Genomic DNA, 16,807 nt, shown 5'->3' on the forward strand with positions numbered 1-16,807 from the left:
GAAATGAACCTGCCCAAATGCCCATTGTTTCACAGTCATGTTCTAGGGATGCTATCTGGCTCTGAATCAAATCACCATTATCTTCAATTAAGGGAGGAGAGAATATCTAGAACAGAGATGTGGGAACCTGCAGCCTCAAGGCCACATATGACTTTCTAGGTGTTTGGGTGAAGCCTTTTGACTGAGCCCAGGTTTTACAGAACAAATATTTTCATTAAGGGGATTTGGTCTCTGAAGTTGGGATTCAATCAAAGGGTCACCCTTGAGCACCTAGAGGTCACATGTTACCTTGAGGCTGCAGGTTCCCCACCCCTGATCTAGGGGATAAGGGCTCACTGGTTGATTGGCAGGAATGGAAAATATCATAGAGAATTCAAAGATAATAAGGAAATTGAAAAGGCCTTTGAATTCTGCATCAATGCAGGTTGTGAAATAAAAGGGTGGAAATTATGCAACATAACCTCTGCATCTTGAAAATTTTAGTATCTACCAGGCACCCCCAAAAAATCAGATGTCTAGAATTATATGACTGGAGTTCCCTATCCTTTGTAAACCAACAAGAAGTCCCCATAGAACATATACAAATGCCACAATATCCCTGAGGATTCAATGAGTAATTTGTACTCAAACAAGACCATTGTCACAGACAAAAACTTTGCCCACTGTTCCCTAGACATAGCCTTGATCCATAAGCAAGGACTCAGGGACAAAGGCACCCTTTCCCAATAAGCAGCCCTAGCTTTGTACTCCTATGAATTAAGTTCATTTCTGGGGGGATCTTAAGTTAAGGTCTTCTCAGGGTCTCTGGATCATTGTTCTGCCATCTCAGAGTTCCAGGAGAAAGCATTGAAGCCTAGGCTGTTCCCCATCCCCAGTTCCATTGATGCAGTCATGGAATTCTAATTACAGATAACATGTTCATTGTTAACGAGATGTTAACACTGCTTTGCTTTTATGGAAGGTCAACATCTTCCTCAGATTGCATCACAAGTACAGAAAAATCACTGGCTGATATGAATACTTGTCTAGTCTCTTATACCTGTGGTATGGGAAGACAGAAAGAGGAGGAAGTGGAAATCTCCTCTTCTTGCTTCAAAAAAATCCAGGTCAAGGCACACCTTGAATACAAAAGGAGAGAAACAACAGAAGTTACTTTTCCTTCTAAGCTTAAGTGATTGGGAGGATCTTTCTTCTCAGTGATCAATCCTTTTTGGCATGTGCCCTCACCTTGCTGCCAACACAGGAGACAAGGGATGAAACAGGAGCTTCTGGTCTCACATGGAATAGCTACATGGCACAATGCAGCACTGCGATAGGAAACAGGAAGGCTCATCTTTCTGAATTCAAACCCAGCTTCAAACTAGGCAGGTCACTTAACCCAATATGCCTTGGTTCCTCATTGACAAAATAAGCTGGAAAAGGAAATGACAAGAAAACCACAGATAGGGTGACAGAATCAGACACAGCTGAAAAAAGACTAGATCTGATCTCACATGTACTTTAGCAAAAGATCACGTCATAACTCATCAGAACTGGCATAACTACATGCTCAACTTTAAAATGAAGCAGTCAGTCTGCATGGTGACACCATGGGAAGTTCTTCAGTTCAGTAGACCTGAGAAGCTCCCTCAAATACTTCCCTTACACATTGAAATTTAAATAAAAATTTAAAAATTTATTTTTAAATAAGCTTCTATTTATTGAATTAAAATTTTATTTAATAATATGTTTAAATTATAAATATGTATTTAATAAACAATTTTAATACATAATTTAAAATTACAATTTAATTTAATAATATATATTTAATAAGAGTAAAAATTAAATTAAAAAAATTAAATATTTTATTAAAATTTTTGATATAAAATTTTTCAAAAAATTAAAAACTTAAATAACATCAAATTTAAATAAAAATTTAAGAAGAAAATTTACTAGATGTGACTGTACCCAACACACAAACTCGAAACTCTATACAATAAAAAACTTTCATATTATGAAGGCCTAGAGAAATAAATTAAAACCATGTAGGAAGAGGACAAGTTATATGTCATCCTTGTCATGATTTCAGAGCCTCCCTGGAAGATGAACTTATATCCTAATACTCTTCTTCATTGAGGAAAACCAGCTATTTTATCCATCTGAACAATAGTCCACAAAACAGTAAAAATCAAGAAGACTAGCAGGACAACTCCCTTGGGTCTGTTCCTATCTGAACTCCACCAATAAGGGAGAATGAGGAAATAAGAAATACAATCATCAGTCATATGTCTATAGTACCTTAAGGTTTAAAAAGCACTTTCCTCACAACAACCCTGTGTGGGAACTCACGAGATTATTATCACCATTTTACAGTTGAAATTAAGTTAAGAAATTAATTTGAAGAAATTTTTAAAAATTAGTTGAAATTCAGACTCAGAGAGAGGAAAAAAGAGAGAGTAAATAATTATCCAAATCCAGAATCCAACCTGGGTCCCACCTTGACTCCAACTTCAGCATGTTTATTAAGCATATACCTTGCTACCTCCCTTGAAGATGCCATCAGATACCTGAAGTGTTGTTATCAGAAGAGGCATTTAATTGGCCCTCCTCAGCCCCAGAGGAAAAGCCCAGAAGCACTGGGGGTAGAGAGAGTGGAGAAAAGGAGACAGGTTGATGAGAAGGAGTAAGAAATGATGTAGAGAGTGAAGCCAGAAATTGTCAAAACAAAGAAAGAGAGAGAAATCTTGAGAGAATTGCAATGAAAGATTTTATGAAATAATCCAAGGGTGTCTAGAAGCACCAAAAGAATGTTGACAAGCCAGTGTCTGGAAGATCGATGAGAGAACACACTGCCAAGACAGAATTCAGCAATATTTTTGAAAATAGGATAGAAATGTAGTCATAAGAAAAATCCCACTTCCTTCAAGAAGGCTTTCCTAGTCTTCCTTCATGCTACTGCCTTTCAATGGCTGATTACCTTCCATTTATCCTGTATGTATCTTGTCCATACATAGTGGTGTGCATGTTGTATCCTCCACTTGACTGTAAGCTCCTTCTGAATAGGGATTGATGTTAGTAGCAGTAGTGGTGATGGTGTGGTGGTGGTTGTGGAGGTGATAGTGATGGCAGTGGTGGTAGTAGTAGAAGTAGTAGTAGTAGTAGCGGTAGTGCTGGTGGTGGTGGTAGACGGAGTAGTAGTGGTAGTGGTAGTAGCAGCAGCAGTAGTGGTGGTGGTGGTTGTGATTGTGGTGATGGTGGCAGTAGTGGTAGTAGCAGTAGTAATAGTGGTAGTAGTGGTTGTGGTGGTGGTGATGGCGGTAGATGGAATAGTAGTAGTAGTAGAAGTAGTGGTGGTGGTGGTGGTTGCTGTTGCTATTGTTTTAGTAGTTGTACTAGCAGTGGAGAAGAAATAGTAGTAGCAGCAGCAGCAGCAGCAGCTAACATTGCTATAACACTTTGAGGTTTCCTAAGTGCTTTATATATGTTAAGTCACTGATGTTCACAATGACCCAGTAAGGCAAATGCTATCATATCCACTTTACAGAGAGGGAAACTGAGACTGATAAAGGACTTGATTTACCCAGAGTCAAATAGCCAAAGTCTGAATCAAATTTCAAACTTGGGTCCTCTAAGTTCAGTCCTCCAGCCATTGCTCTACTTAAATGCCTTTTGTTCTGTCTTTCTTTGTATCCCCAGCACTTACCTCAGTTTCTGGCACATAGGACACGTTTAATAAATGCCCATTGACTGACATATTTCCATTGGCAGGATCTAAAAGACAAATAAGCTATAGGGAGATCAGAGCAGGGCTCCATAATAGCCTTTAGGTGGCATTTTGCGAAGCACTTTACACTTCATTTCATTTGATCCCCACAACAACCCTGGAAAGTAAAGTGTTATTATGAATCTCCATTTTACAGATGAGGAAACTGAGCCTCAGAGAGGTTAAACATCATGTATAGGGCCACACAGCAAGTAAGTGTCCAAGGCCAGACATGAACTCAGGTCTGACTCCAGGTCCAGTCACTTAGCCACCTGCAAAAACTGACTCTTTAAGCTGGAACCCACTGCCTGATGAACTGACGATGGGAGCCAGAGACCCAGTAAACCCAGAACAAGCTTCTGGCAATGACTGACAAAGGACACTATGGAAATAAGAAGTTCCCAGAGAAAAGTGTTTCTCATCTAAATGTCATTGGGAGCACTAAGGGTTCTCTTTCTAGTAATGACGACAGTGATTGAATTTTTGCCAACTTCAAACTTGGCCTTTTGTTTTAATTGTCTTTATAAAACTAAATCAAAATCCAATAATATTTTTTAAAACTGTCTTAATTTGCAGCATTTTTCCCAAAACATTTTACATAATCCCTACATCATTGCTTGCTGCATTTTCCCAAGATCATGAAAAGTTTACATGTTAATCTAATCTGTTAGTACTGATTCGTTATTTTTGCATTTCCAGGTGAGTAATTAGGTCAGGGATTCCTCCTTATATTATTTTGTAGCCTTTTTATAAATTTGAAATCAGTTTGGAAATAATCCCATTGCTCCAGTTTGCAAAAAGTCATATAATGTAGGCCTGGAATCAGGAAGGCAAGTTCCAATCCAGCTTCAGACACTGGCTGTGTGAACCTGGGCAAGTCACTAATCTGCTTATCTCAGTTTCCTCAACTGTAAAATTAGGATAATAATACCACCTATCCCCCAAGGTTGTCTTGAGGATCAGATGAGATATTTGTAAAAGTGCTTACCACAGTGACACATAGTAGGCCCTATATAAATGCTTGTTATAATTGAAATGATTGTTATTATTAGAGAAAGTGTTTTACTTGAGGTGAAAGGAAGAGGAAATAATCTTTTTTTTCTTAATCTTTTGAAATTAAATTCTGGTTTGGGAGAGGGAAGGATAGACCTGATATGTAAGGTATGCTGTGAAATGAGTCACTGATATTCCTTGTTTTGTCATCAACTATCCCTAACTGCAACAGGTATCTTCTTTGTTGAGTTCTACTTTAATTATGCTATGACCTTCTCTAATTAGGTCATCTATTCATTTGGAGTTTATCTTGGTATTGGATGTGAGACACAAATTTATTTTTCCCATCTCTGGTTTGGTTCACTCCAACTCATAGTCCAGAAATCTAAGTAACATTCTTAGACACCTTCTTCACCACTACTTACTTTCTCAAATTAACCTTTCTCTTCGGAATACATACTATGGCTTTGACAAGAAAGAGTGATAAAAGATCACCTGAGACCCCAAGTGCTTCACTTTCTGTTTCAGGACTCTGACCCTTAGGTTCTTCCTAGGTTCTCAGAATCATTAATACCCATGCGATTCAATGGGAGTGGATTGTTGACAACAGGCTTAAATTTGGATCCATTCATATGTTTTTGAGGAATGTTTATATTCTAAATTATGAAAGCCATTAAAACCAAGTGTTGAAATAAGTTGATGTTAGAACCAAACTTTCCAATTGCTATATGACAAAGAGTTAAGCCAAGATTTTTTTAAAATAATGAAATATTCCTTCACATTACTCTCATAAAAATAGTTTAAATATCACTTAGAATCATAGAATTGTAGGATTTCAGAATTGCCCCTCTTTCTCCATCTTGCCTGGAATTTTTTGAACTCAAGTTTAAATAAAACTCTATATTATGATTTTGATGTTAGCTTTCCCTCCCAGTTTTGTGTCATCTATAAATTTGTTAAGCATGCCATCAATGACTTAAAGCTACTGATTTTTAAAAATGCTGTTTATTATAGGAGTAATGACAAAGATCCCTGAGGCATCACACTAGAGACCATCTTTCCTTCCTATTAACAGTGATTTTCATTGTGTCTGATGATTCAGCTGGTTGCAAATCCATCCATCTGTACTGTTATCTAGTCCATATCTATTCATCTTTTCCATGATGCTCATCATAGATTTTGTCAAATATCTTTCTGAAGTCTAGGTACACTAGAAGACTGAGAGTATTCTCCTGTTGCTCAGATTGAATAATCTTGTTGAAGAATGGTAATTAGGTTTGTCTGCTAGGACTTTTTCTTCAATCTATGATAACTTTTAGTGATCATTGGCACCTATGTAAAATGCTCACAAACCATATTACTTCATCAATAAATTCTAAAATTTTGATAGCAAGTGAATCAAGCTCAGTGGTCTGTTTCAAGTCTGAATATTCCATTTGTCTTTGTCTGAAAATCCAAACAATTGTCTGTTTTCAATTGTATGACTATTCATCCTTTCTTTGATTTTTTTTTGTTAAAACTGTATTTCTAAGATTGTATTTCTGAATTTCTCTTAGATTGTAAAAATTGAGTGACCACTGTAATTCAGAAATGGTGTTAGACAAAGCAATTTTTAATCTGAATTTTATTGAAACTATAAGATGTTGGGAGAATTGTGTAAAACCAGCTATGTTACTTTATCAGTCCTGCTAACCTTGCCTTATAATGTTTTATAATGTTTTAGAAAACCAGATATTCTCACCTTTGCCTATTAAAGAAGTTATAGCTAAAACAATTTGGTTATCATTCACAAAAGTTGTAAGATTGTTAGCTAAGTTATTTGGAGTTACTGTTTTAATGTTAAGCCTAAAATTGTTAATTGATTACTGTGTACAGAAAGAAAGGAACTTGTTTGGCTTATGTAGTTCCAAAACATTGAATATGACTTGCTCAGAAGTTGTAATAGATAGAAAAGATTTTTAACAATTGACTTTTACATCAGGACAAGTTTTAAATTTCAGAAGAAAAGATGTTAAATGGAGTCCCTTATATATGTGTGTAGATCTTTATTGCTTTTTGCAACTCCAGAAGAAAAAGTAACTGTATCTGGCTCTAAGCTGTGACTAGTGAAATTTGCTATTTAAGGTAAAAGGCATTTGGGATCGTATCTATTTTTGTTTTCAGTTTGAATCTGGGTATAGTTGTTTGCATTAAATCAGTATCTGAGAGAAATGCCACAAGTTACTCAGAGGGAATGGGATCCTGTACAGTTAACAGGTGAAGTTTGTATTTGGAAAGGAAAGGCCAAGGAGACAATTCTAGCCTCAATCTAGGATGGGATCTCCCTGGCTCGGTTTCCCCACTGTGTTCCTTTAAAAAGGAATGCTTCCCACCTGACTATTCCTGAGTCTGGCTATGAAACAGATACTGAATGATTAGAGAATTTCACTCTTATCTGAATTCAAACAGAGTCAAAGATGTTTTATCCTGTCATATTTGGTATGTCACATATCCCTGCTTTTTTCCTTCTATACCAAATTTCTATAAACAGAGCACATAGTCAGTAAATGTGTGAGCCCTTTTGTATAATCTTACTGGAAAATCAAATATTATTTTTTTATCTAAAATTAGAACATGTGCAAAAATTATGCAAATACTTAAGACTCATCTTAAGATGTTCCCACTGTTTAAAAAGATCTTAAAAGCAGTAGTGTTTTTCTGTAATCAGTCTCTTACTTTTACCAATGTGAAATTCCATTACAACACCTTTTTGACTAAAACATTTTGTGATATCTAGGAATTCTGCAATAACTAAGAATTTCGTTTGTAATACTTTGGGAATTCATGTTACTTAAGGACATTTTTATACCAACTAAGTTTTAATGAATTTTAGTTTTAAAAGGTTTATTTTTGCTTCAAAATCAAAAGAGAGTTATCATTTTAAAGGTTTCAACTAATTTTCATTATAAAAGTTTAGTGACTGTCAACATCAGGATAAAATTTAAACTGTTTTTTAAAAAGAAAAGGAAATACTTTTAGAAGAATTTTTTTTAAACTCTCTCGTAAGGCCTACTAAAATTTCATTTTCAAGATGATGTATTGCTAATAATATGTAATGATCTACAAAGCAGAAAAGATTTTGCTATTTTGATCTGAATTTGTAGTCATCCCATGGCCTAAGCAAGAGTTAAAATTAGTGTTTGAACTTATCATAGGTAAGCAACAACAACTTAATTTCTAAAGTTGCCCTTCCAGAGTGAATAATCAGAAAGAGATAAACAAGCCTGTGAAACAACGATGTACATCTACTCAGTTGTGAGGTTCAAGTTAGAAACCTCTTTCGTTTAAGGCAATACAGCTATGCCAGTGATGAGTAATAACTTGTGGGCTATCTTGTCTATCATAGAAATATGAAGGAAATTGAAGCAGTCTGAAAAATGGGTTCAAGAGATTTTGAAACATAAATAAAGGTTTGATTGAAAATATGGAAGGCAGACAAGGTTTGGGACAAATGGGGGTCATCCAGGCCCCTCCTATCCTCAGATAGTTACTCTGGATACCTTTGTCCCAGTCTCAAATGGTTTAAGTATGTTGAGAGAATATGGGGAAGTATTTTCAGAAGACAGAAAAATGATGTAACTTGGTTTGATAATTAGTAGCCTAATCAGATTTGAGATGGCCCTACCTAAAGGACATCAACCCATATTTAACCCCTTCTAGTCATTTTTTTTTACCTTTGTTTGCTTAACCTCCTTGCCAGATTTGTCTCTCCCAGGTTTAGTGCCCTCCACTTGCAGATGACCATTCTGGCTGTATATGGTCTGAGACCATTACACATCACCGTCTGGACCATGTTCCTGATACTGACTGAAGAACCATTCCCCTGAATGGGACCTCTCAAGGCAGGGATAGCTCTACTTCCAATGTCAGCATGAAGCAGTTTCAGAATCTGAGACCTTTGTCCCTTACCCCCAAAAGATTTTTGGGTCCCATCTGTTTAAGGGGGAAATGATGGGGTGCTTGGGTGCATGTACTTGGGCCCCAATTATGGAATCACATTTCTCCTTGGGAATCACATTTCTCCCTAGCCTCAAAATCCTGTCATTATGGGCAGATATTATCCTGATCAAGTTTAGCTGTTTTAGGAGTACAGGTACTAGGAGGAATAATTGACTCTGACTGTGTTGGAGTAATTAAAATAATTTTGCAAAAATTGGATACTGAACCCTATCATACAACAGAAAGAGAGAGTTGCTCAACTAGTTATTATCCCTTGCCTGAATCCTGAATGGGTCAAGGTTCATACACCTGAATCTTCTGATACTAGGAGGGGAGGATTTGGTACTACCAATATGACAATTGGCTCAAAGGTGTGGGTTAAAAATAAACCTACAGACCAGCCTAAGGCCGTGGAAATCATAACTGAAGGAAAAAATAATACAGTGCTGGTTTATTACTCAGGAGATGATGCCTTAAATGTTGTTCCAGTAATACATGTCTTTTTACATGAATAAAGTGTTTTTTAGGGATATGGCTATTGCTGTACACTATCTCAGAAAATTTTTCCTGGACACCCAGAGCAAATTTTTCCTGGACACTACAGCTGCCCAGCAAATCAAAACTGTAATGTGGCTAACTGGACTATTTCAAGTAAAGAATCAACATTCTGGGGAGTCCCAGCACCCATATTTGCTATTCTCTTAAGTCATTTTCCTGTGAATTTGACTATACAAATATTAGTAAATGTCTCCTGCTGTATAAAACCTATACCTTTTACTCACCCGTCTTCTAAGATAGCTGTTATACAGCAAGCCATATTGAATTGTTCTCAATGGAATGTACCAGAAACTAATTCCATATTATTGAACATTACTTCCTTAAACTCTTTTTAATAATACAAAAAGAAAATGCCTGGAGGTTGTTATTATTCCAAGACTCCCAATTATGGGAAGTAGTGTTTAAAGATTTTATACCTCAACATCATTGGGTGTCTAACACAGTACTGCATCCCAAATGTGATAGCGGCACATGCATTGGCACACTAATTCATTATGAAGTCAAGTCTGCCACAGTGATGTGCACGTTTCATGTTATTCCTTTTATCTTACACTCTTATTTTGCTTTGCCTCATATTAATGGACAATATGTAGATCTAAATAATGTTACTCATACTTTAGCTGACTGCACAAATTGTAATCGTGGACTTGTGTGTGGAATGATCATGCGACAGTTGGAGCCCAGTCTATTAAGCCATTCCTCTAATCTATGTGATCTTCCTCTACATCCTGTGTCCAATTTCTCTATGTTACACAAAGTCTCTGTTCGATCTATCTGCCTAGTCTCTAACAAAATGTGAGTTTTCTCCATTGGCAGGGGGATGATTTCTACTTTTCCCCTGACAGTGGATGATGTTATTCTGTCTTGGGTACCCAAACTATTAGCTCTACCCTATGTGCATTTATCTTTGGAAACTTTAATCTCTTTTAAGTTCTTCTGTTGAATTGCAGCAAGTATTAGAGAAAAACCAAAGAGCTCTTAATGAACATCAAATACAAACTCATATAGTTGCTGGGAAATTAATAGAGGCCTCTCATTTAGTAACTTCTGACACCAGTCATCATTGGCATGATTTTTTATTTAGATCCCTTTCTGTGCAGAAATCTTTTTCTGTAATAGCTCACCCCATGTCAATTTTTACTACTGTGCTTATTATATTGCGTATATATAATTGTTACATGTTTTTCCAAATGAAAAATATATACACTAAATTGACTCCTAAAGTTTCAACAGCCTACACTATCAACATGTCAGAACTTAAGGTCAAATGAATGGTAAATGGACATAGAAGTTCTTCCATATTTCAGTGCAGGCTTTGCACGTAGGCTGTTGTGTCCCTCAAGTGAACTCGGACCTTGAAGACATGATAAATCCCACACAAACATGAAACATCTGTTGCCTTGAGAACCTAGCCAGTTCTCCAAGGACAAACATCACATATGTAGTCCATCGTGAGGTCTGGCTACCCGCTCAATAGACAACGTATGGAATAGTTGGCAATTAGCCTCTTTGCTGGTAGTCAACCTTCTTTGTTTGGAAGGGTTTATTATGTCTCTGTTCCAAGGAGAACTTTGGAATCTCATCCATGGAGAGGATGCTCTGCCTGGGACCCCTTGCTCCCAATTCAGACCCTGAAAGCTGTGTCCTGGGATTCCCCAGCTGAGAAACTTCAGGAGTTGGTGCCTCCCTGGATTGGTGATGTTTTTCTACTTCCTCTTATATCTATATCAGTATTGTGACAATTATGTTAGTATTAGAATTTATTAATTATTGCTGCTATTGCTCTAAACTGTCTGTGCATTTGCCTTTTCTGTAAATCAATAAAATATCGAGCTTCTTCTTCTCAAGTGTGTCTTATTGTTGGTGCGAATCCGAACCATAAATTTCCTTAATCATACAGAGGGAAAGCCTATCAGAGAGGAGAACATGAAGCCACATGGCCAGGGGACAGTGGGGCGCTGAGTCCAAAATTCAGAACACTATAAGAAACTTCCATTATTCTGACTGTGTTGTTCCTTCAACGAAACGAATGTAGATGGCCCTTCCTCTTCTGAACTCCATTTTAATCAATTTTCTGTGATACCCTTTGGTGCATCAAGTCTCTAACACTGCAATCAAGGTCCCTTCCAATTTTCAAGTCCTGTGATTGTATAAATCCTACAGCAATGCTAAAATTCTTCTATCTGGGAGTCAGATTAGGAAGCCCACAAATGTGAAACAAGTGTCACATTTCTTTAAAATGACATAACGAAGATTTAAATGGAGACTGGACTTAAGCGACCTGATATTCCCCTCTATTGTTTTCATGTATATTCAGAACATTGTGGACAGAATAACATATGCTAAAACACAGATAAGACTCATGGTGCCCCAAACCAAATAGGTCTCCAATTAACAGAGAAAATGGAATCTTTGAAAATAGTGACACCAGTGAATTTTCCAACAGGTACCAGAAGTTCTGCTCCAGTTACCTGGCACTGCCTATTGGGCCCATCACCAAGAAAAATGCCTTTCAGTCCTGCTTGTGGGACCTCTCTCAGGCATTGTTACTGACTAAAATTATTGTCTATGTACAGAGTACCAGCTATGGACCCACATATCATGCTGCAAAGGAACCTCTCATTAGGATATCAGCCACACCCTTCTCCTCCATCCTACATACTGCCCAAACATATAGAATTGATAGCTTTACCCCATGCAACGCACAACTGCTCCCCTGTTAGGACTAAGGGACAAGGTATGTATACCAAACCTATCTATACATCACCTGAATTTCTATCTATATCCTGTCATAAGCCTGTCATTCACTCTTTTTGACAGGCATACCTGCCAAACTGTATGTTGGCTCAACTTTCTCTCCAAGTTAACATCAAAATGTTCACGCTCAGAATAAAGAAGCTGGACTCTGCCTCCCATATCCTTGACCTAGACTTTGAGTCTCTCTCTCTTCCCCCAAACCTAATCATTAAACCCTTTGCCCTTTAGTTTTCCCTGCTCTATAACCAGAGTTCTTTCATCCCAAGGCTTGTAACAACATCATCAAACCATTCTCCATAAATCCTGGTCTAAAGACTCCACATAAAGATTTTGTATGTTCCGAGACATCAGAGATGACCACCACTGAGTGAAGCTAAGAAAGCTTCAAAGTAGGGACCTGAGGTTACAGATACTAGGAGGGAGGGGGGCCTGATTTTTTTCCCTTTTATGACATTAGTAATTCCACTGTGGGGTGTAGGGTGTGTTCAGGGAGGACCAGTACTTTGGTGTGATGACTGCCGAGTCCTTTCCAGGGCTCTTTTCATGTTTGGTGTCCATCTGTTCCACCTAACTCTCACTTGTGGCTCCAAGAAGCTGCAGCATGTAAGTGGTCACATCCCAGTAAACCATTCAGCAGATGGGCCAAACCAGGTTGAGGGTAACCAAGGGTTCTGAAACTGATTGGTGAGTTGGGGGGTGTCTACCCCAAGCATGTGAAGACTTCCTCTGATGGAATGGGCAGATGAGAACAATTTGTTCCAACAGCCATGAAGGCAGATGAAGCAGGCAATATGGAGCACTTGGAGTTTGGTTAGACACCAAAGATGCCACGATGCATCCTGAGCCATCATCAGCTGTCCTGCTACTAGACTAAGATGACTTTGGAGCAGAGAGTGAGGCTGATGACTTTGTGCAACTCTGCGTCACTTAAATCCAATTTAGGCATGAATCAAAAGATATCACCCGTACCATTTCACTATTATGCCTCAAAGTCATGTGGGGACAGGCAAGTGATGAAGCAGCAGGTGCAGATACACTGAGAGCTGTAGTCACAACCCTGCTCACAAGAGGCCCAGGTCAGAGGGTCGTTTCTCACTGGAAGCATCAGTGGGACTCGGCAGCCTCCTGGGTGTCTGAGTAGCCTTTTAAGGATTGCACTGCTCACCTCCTGGTGTGAGGAAGAGGGCTAGAAAAGGTGCCCTAAGCACTGTCTGCTTACCCAACCCTTACCATGGCAGGCAGGGAACCCCACTATGTGGTCGAAACACAAAAAAATGTACAAAATGCACGAAAACATCTGCAAAGATGATTCCACTCATCACTGGCACATGGAACATGCACACACTAATAGACAACACCAAATCCAGTAGACCTGAAGGAAGAACTTCTCTTGTTGCAAGAGAACTCAGCAACTATCACATCCAAATAGCAGCCCCGACTGAAACAAGGTTGGCAAATGAAGGCCAGCTTACTGAAGTTGGAACTGGATACACCTTTTTCTGGACTGGATGCAGTGAAGGGGAGTGCCGTGGAGCTGGCATGGGTATTGCAATCAGAACTATTCTAATGAGCAAGGTGGTATGCCTGCCAAAAAGAGTGAATGACAGGCTTATGGCAATGTGATTGCCAATCACAGGAAAACGCCATGCCACCATAATCTGTACCTATGCTCCTACTATGACAAACTCTGATGAAGTCAAAGAAAAATTTTATGAAGACCTAGAGACTCTTATTGTCAATGTACCAAATGAAGACAAGCTTATAATTCTGGGTGACTTTAATGCTAGAGTGGGCTCAGACTGCCAGACCTGGCAGGGAGTCCTAGGGAGGAATAGAGTTGAAAACAGCAATAGCAATGGTCATTTACTGCTGAAGACTTGTGCATCACATGACCTCATCACCAACACTGTCTTCCATTTACCTAAATGCAATAAAACTTCATGGATGCACCCTTGCAGCAAACACTGGCATCTAATAGACTATGTAATTGTAAGGAGAAGAGACAGACAAGATATGAGTGACAAAGGCAATGTGTGGGGCATAGTGCTGGACTGATTATAGACTTATCCTTTCCGAGATAAATATTCGCATTCATCAAAAGTTCCAACCCCAAGGCAAAATGACTACCAGAAGAATTGATGTCAACAAATTAGAGCTCTTCTCTGAGCGTGAACATTTTGATGTTAACTTGGAGGGAAAGTTGAGCCAACACACAGTTGTAACAGTGCAGCAGAAAAGGAATGGGCAGCTTTCAGAGATTTGATGTACAGCACTGCATTTGCTCATCTGGATCAGAACACTCACAAACACCAAGACTGGTTTGATGAAAATGAAGAGGAAATTTAGAAGCTGCTAAATCAAAAACATGAACTCCAGAGGATTTACCAGCAGGATAGTTCATCTACTTCTAAGAAGGCAGCATTTAATTCCATCAAAAGCAAAATACAAGTAAAGCTTAGAGAGATGCAGTATTCCTGGCTCAGTAAGAAGGCAGATGAAATTCAGTTTTATACTGATAGTAACAATCCAAAGTGCTTTTATGATTCCCTGAAAGCTATTTATGGACCAAAAATCTATAGTACATCACACTACTCAGTGCTGAGGGAGCCACACTGATTAGTGATAAGGACATGATCCTAGAGAGATGGGCTGAACACTTCCATAGTGTTCTCAACAGGCCACCATCAATCAATGCTAAGGCCACTGACCATTTACCTCAGGTTGAAGTCAATCCCTCCTTAGCTGAACTTCCAGCTGAAGAAGAGGTTTTGAGGGCTATTACGGTCCTTTTATGTGGCAAAGCACCTGGTGTTAATTCTATTCCAGCTGAGATTTACAAGGTAGGGGGAACCATTGCTCATACAAAAGGTGTCTAAAATTTTCCAGGTTATATGGCAAGAGGAGGGTATCCCCCAGGATTTCAAGGATGCCTCCATTGTCCATCTCTATAAAGGTAAAGGGAATAGATTGTCCTGCAACAAACACAGGGGGATCTCTCTCTTAGTCATTGCTGGATAGACTGATCCTTCATGTGAAAGATGGTCATATACCTGAGAGCCAGTGTGGCTTCAGAAAGGGCCACGAAACAGTCGATATGGTGTTTGCTGCCTGACACTCCAGGAGAAATGTCAGGAGCAGAACAGAGGTCTTTACACAACATTTGTAGATCTGACCAAGGCCTTTAACACTGTTAGTCATGAGGGCTTATGGAAAATTATGTCAAAATTTGGTTGCCCAGAGTTCATCAATATTGTGTGTCAATTTTGTGATGGCATTTTTGCTTGGGTTCTGGATAATGGGCAATGCTCTCATGCCTTCCCAGTCACCAATGGAGTGAAACAGAGCTGTGTGCTTGCTCTCATGATTTTTAGCATGATGTTTTCAGCCATGTTGACAAATGCTTTCAATGAAGATGAACTCAGCATCAAGGTCAACTACCATACTGATGTCAAGTTGTTCAATTTGAAAAGGTTAGAAGTTGAGACCAAAGTAGAGGGCATGTTGGTGCATGATTTTCTGTTTACAGATGATTGTGCACTCAATGAAACCTCTGAAGCTGAGATGCAACAAAGTATGGATCAGTTCTTTACTACCTGTGCTAATTTTGGCCTAATAATTAACACCAAGAAAACACAGGTGCTCCATCAGCCACCACTACACCATCCATATGTGGAACCACTGGTTACAACAAATGGAGAAGTTTTGAATGCTGTGGGTAACTTCACTTACCTTGGTAGTGTACTTTCCAGGGATGTATACATTGACAATGAGGTTGATGCACGCATTGCCAGAGCTAGTTCAATGTTTGGGAGGCTCCAAAGAAAAGTTTGGGAGAGAAGAGGTATTAGACTGACTATCAAACTGAAGGTCTACAGAGCCATTGTGCTGACCTCATTGTTATATGCTTGTGAAACATGGACAGTCTATCAGCACCATGCCAGGAAATGAATCACTTCCATTTGAACTATCTTAGGAAGATTCTGAGGATCACCTGGCAGGATAAGGTACCAGAAACTGAAGTCCTTGCTCAAACTGAACTGCCAAGCATTCAAACTCTGCTTTAGAGACTCTGATGGGCTGGCCAAGTTGTTTGAGTGCAAAATGTACACTTGCCAAAAAAGACTATTTTATGGAGAACTCACATGGGGCAGGCAGATCACATGCTGCCCAGAAGAAACAATACAAGGACACTCTCAGGGTCTCTCTCAAGAACTTTGGATTTGACTGTGCAACATGGGAGACACTGGCAAGGACTGCTCAGCATGGCATGCCCACATCAGAAAGGATGCTGAGCTCTTTGGCAAAGCAGAATTGAGACAGCACAAAGTAAACGCAGGATGAACAAATGTGGGATATCCACCCCAGATATTCACATGGACTATCTGTGCCCAACCTGTGGTAGAGCATTCCGAGTTCATCTTGGTCTGATCAGCCACAGTTAGACACGGTGAAATTTCACTTTATCATGGTGATGTCATTGTGGTCTCTTCAAAGACGAAGGACAACAACCAACCAAGCAATTCCACTGTAGAATAAGTCCACTGTGTTTGTCCTTCATTGCCAAAGAAGACCATGCCATCAGAGAAATGATGACATAACTTGCACTTGCCTTTGTTTTGAGTGAGGAGGGCTGTGCAAGATCACCACCCTCACTTCTCCTCCAGAGCTATCTGAATCCAGTGACCAGATATTCATCAGGATGACTAGAGATGACCCAGCATGGACCGGGAGACCTTGGACCCTTTAGGCCAACGTCTTTGCAGGTACGCAGTTAGGGTG

The 16,807-nt window shown here is 39.0% G+C and overlaps 1 long non-coding RNA gene across 1 annotated transcript in view; it reads left to right on the forward strand.

The window, feature by feature from the left end:
* The window catches only part of LOC140521653 (uncharacterized), a 64,301-nt gene that overhangs the window by 35,031 nt on the left and 12,463 nt on the right, over positions 1-16,807 (forward strand). The gene's annotated exons all lie outside the window — the stretch shown is intronic.

This window comes from Notamacropus eugenii, chromosome 1 (assembly GCF_028372415.1).
Source record: "Notamacropus eugenii isolate mMacEug1 chromosome 1, mMacEug1.pri_v2, whole genome shotgun sequence".
Lineage (NCBI taxonomy): Eukaryota > Metazoa > Chordata > Mammalia > Diprotodontia > Macropodidae > Notamacropus > Notamacropus eugenii.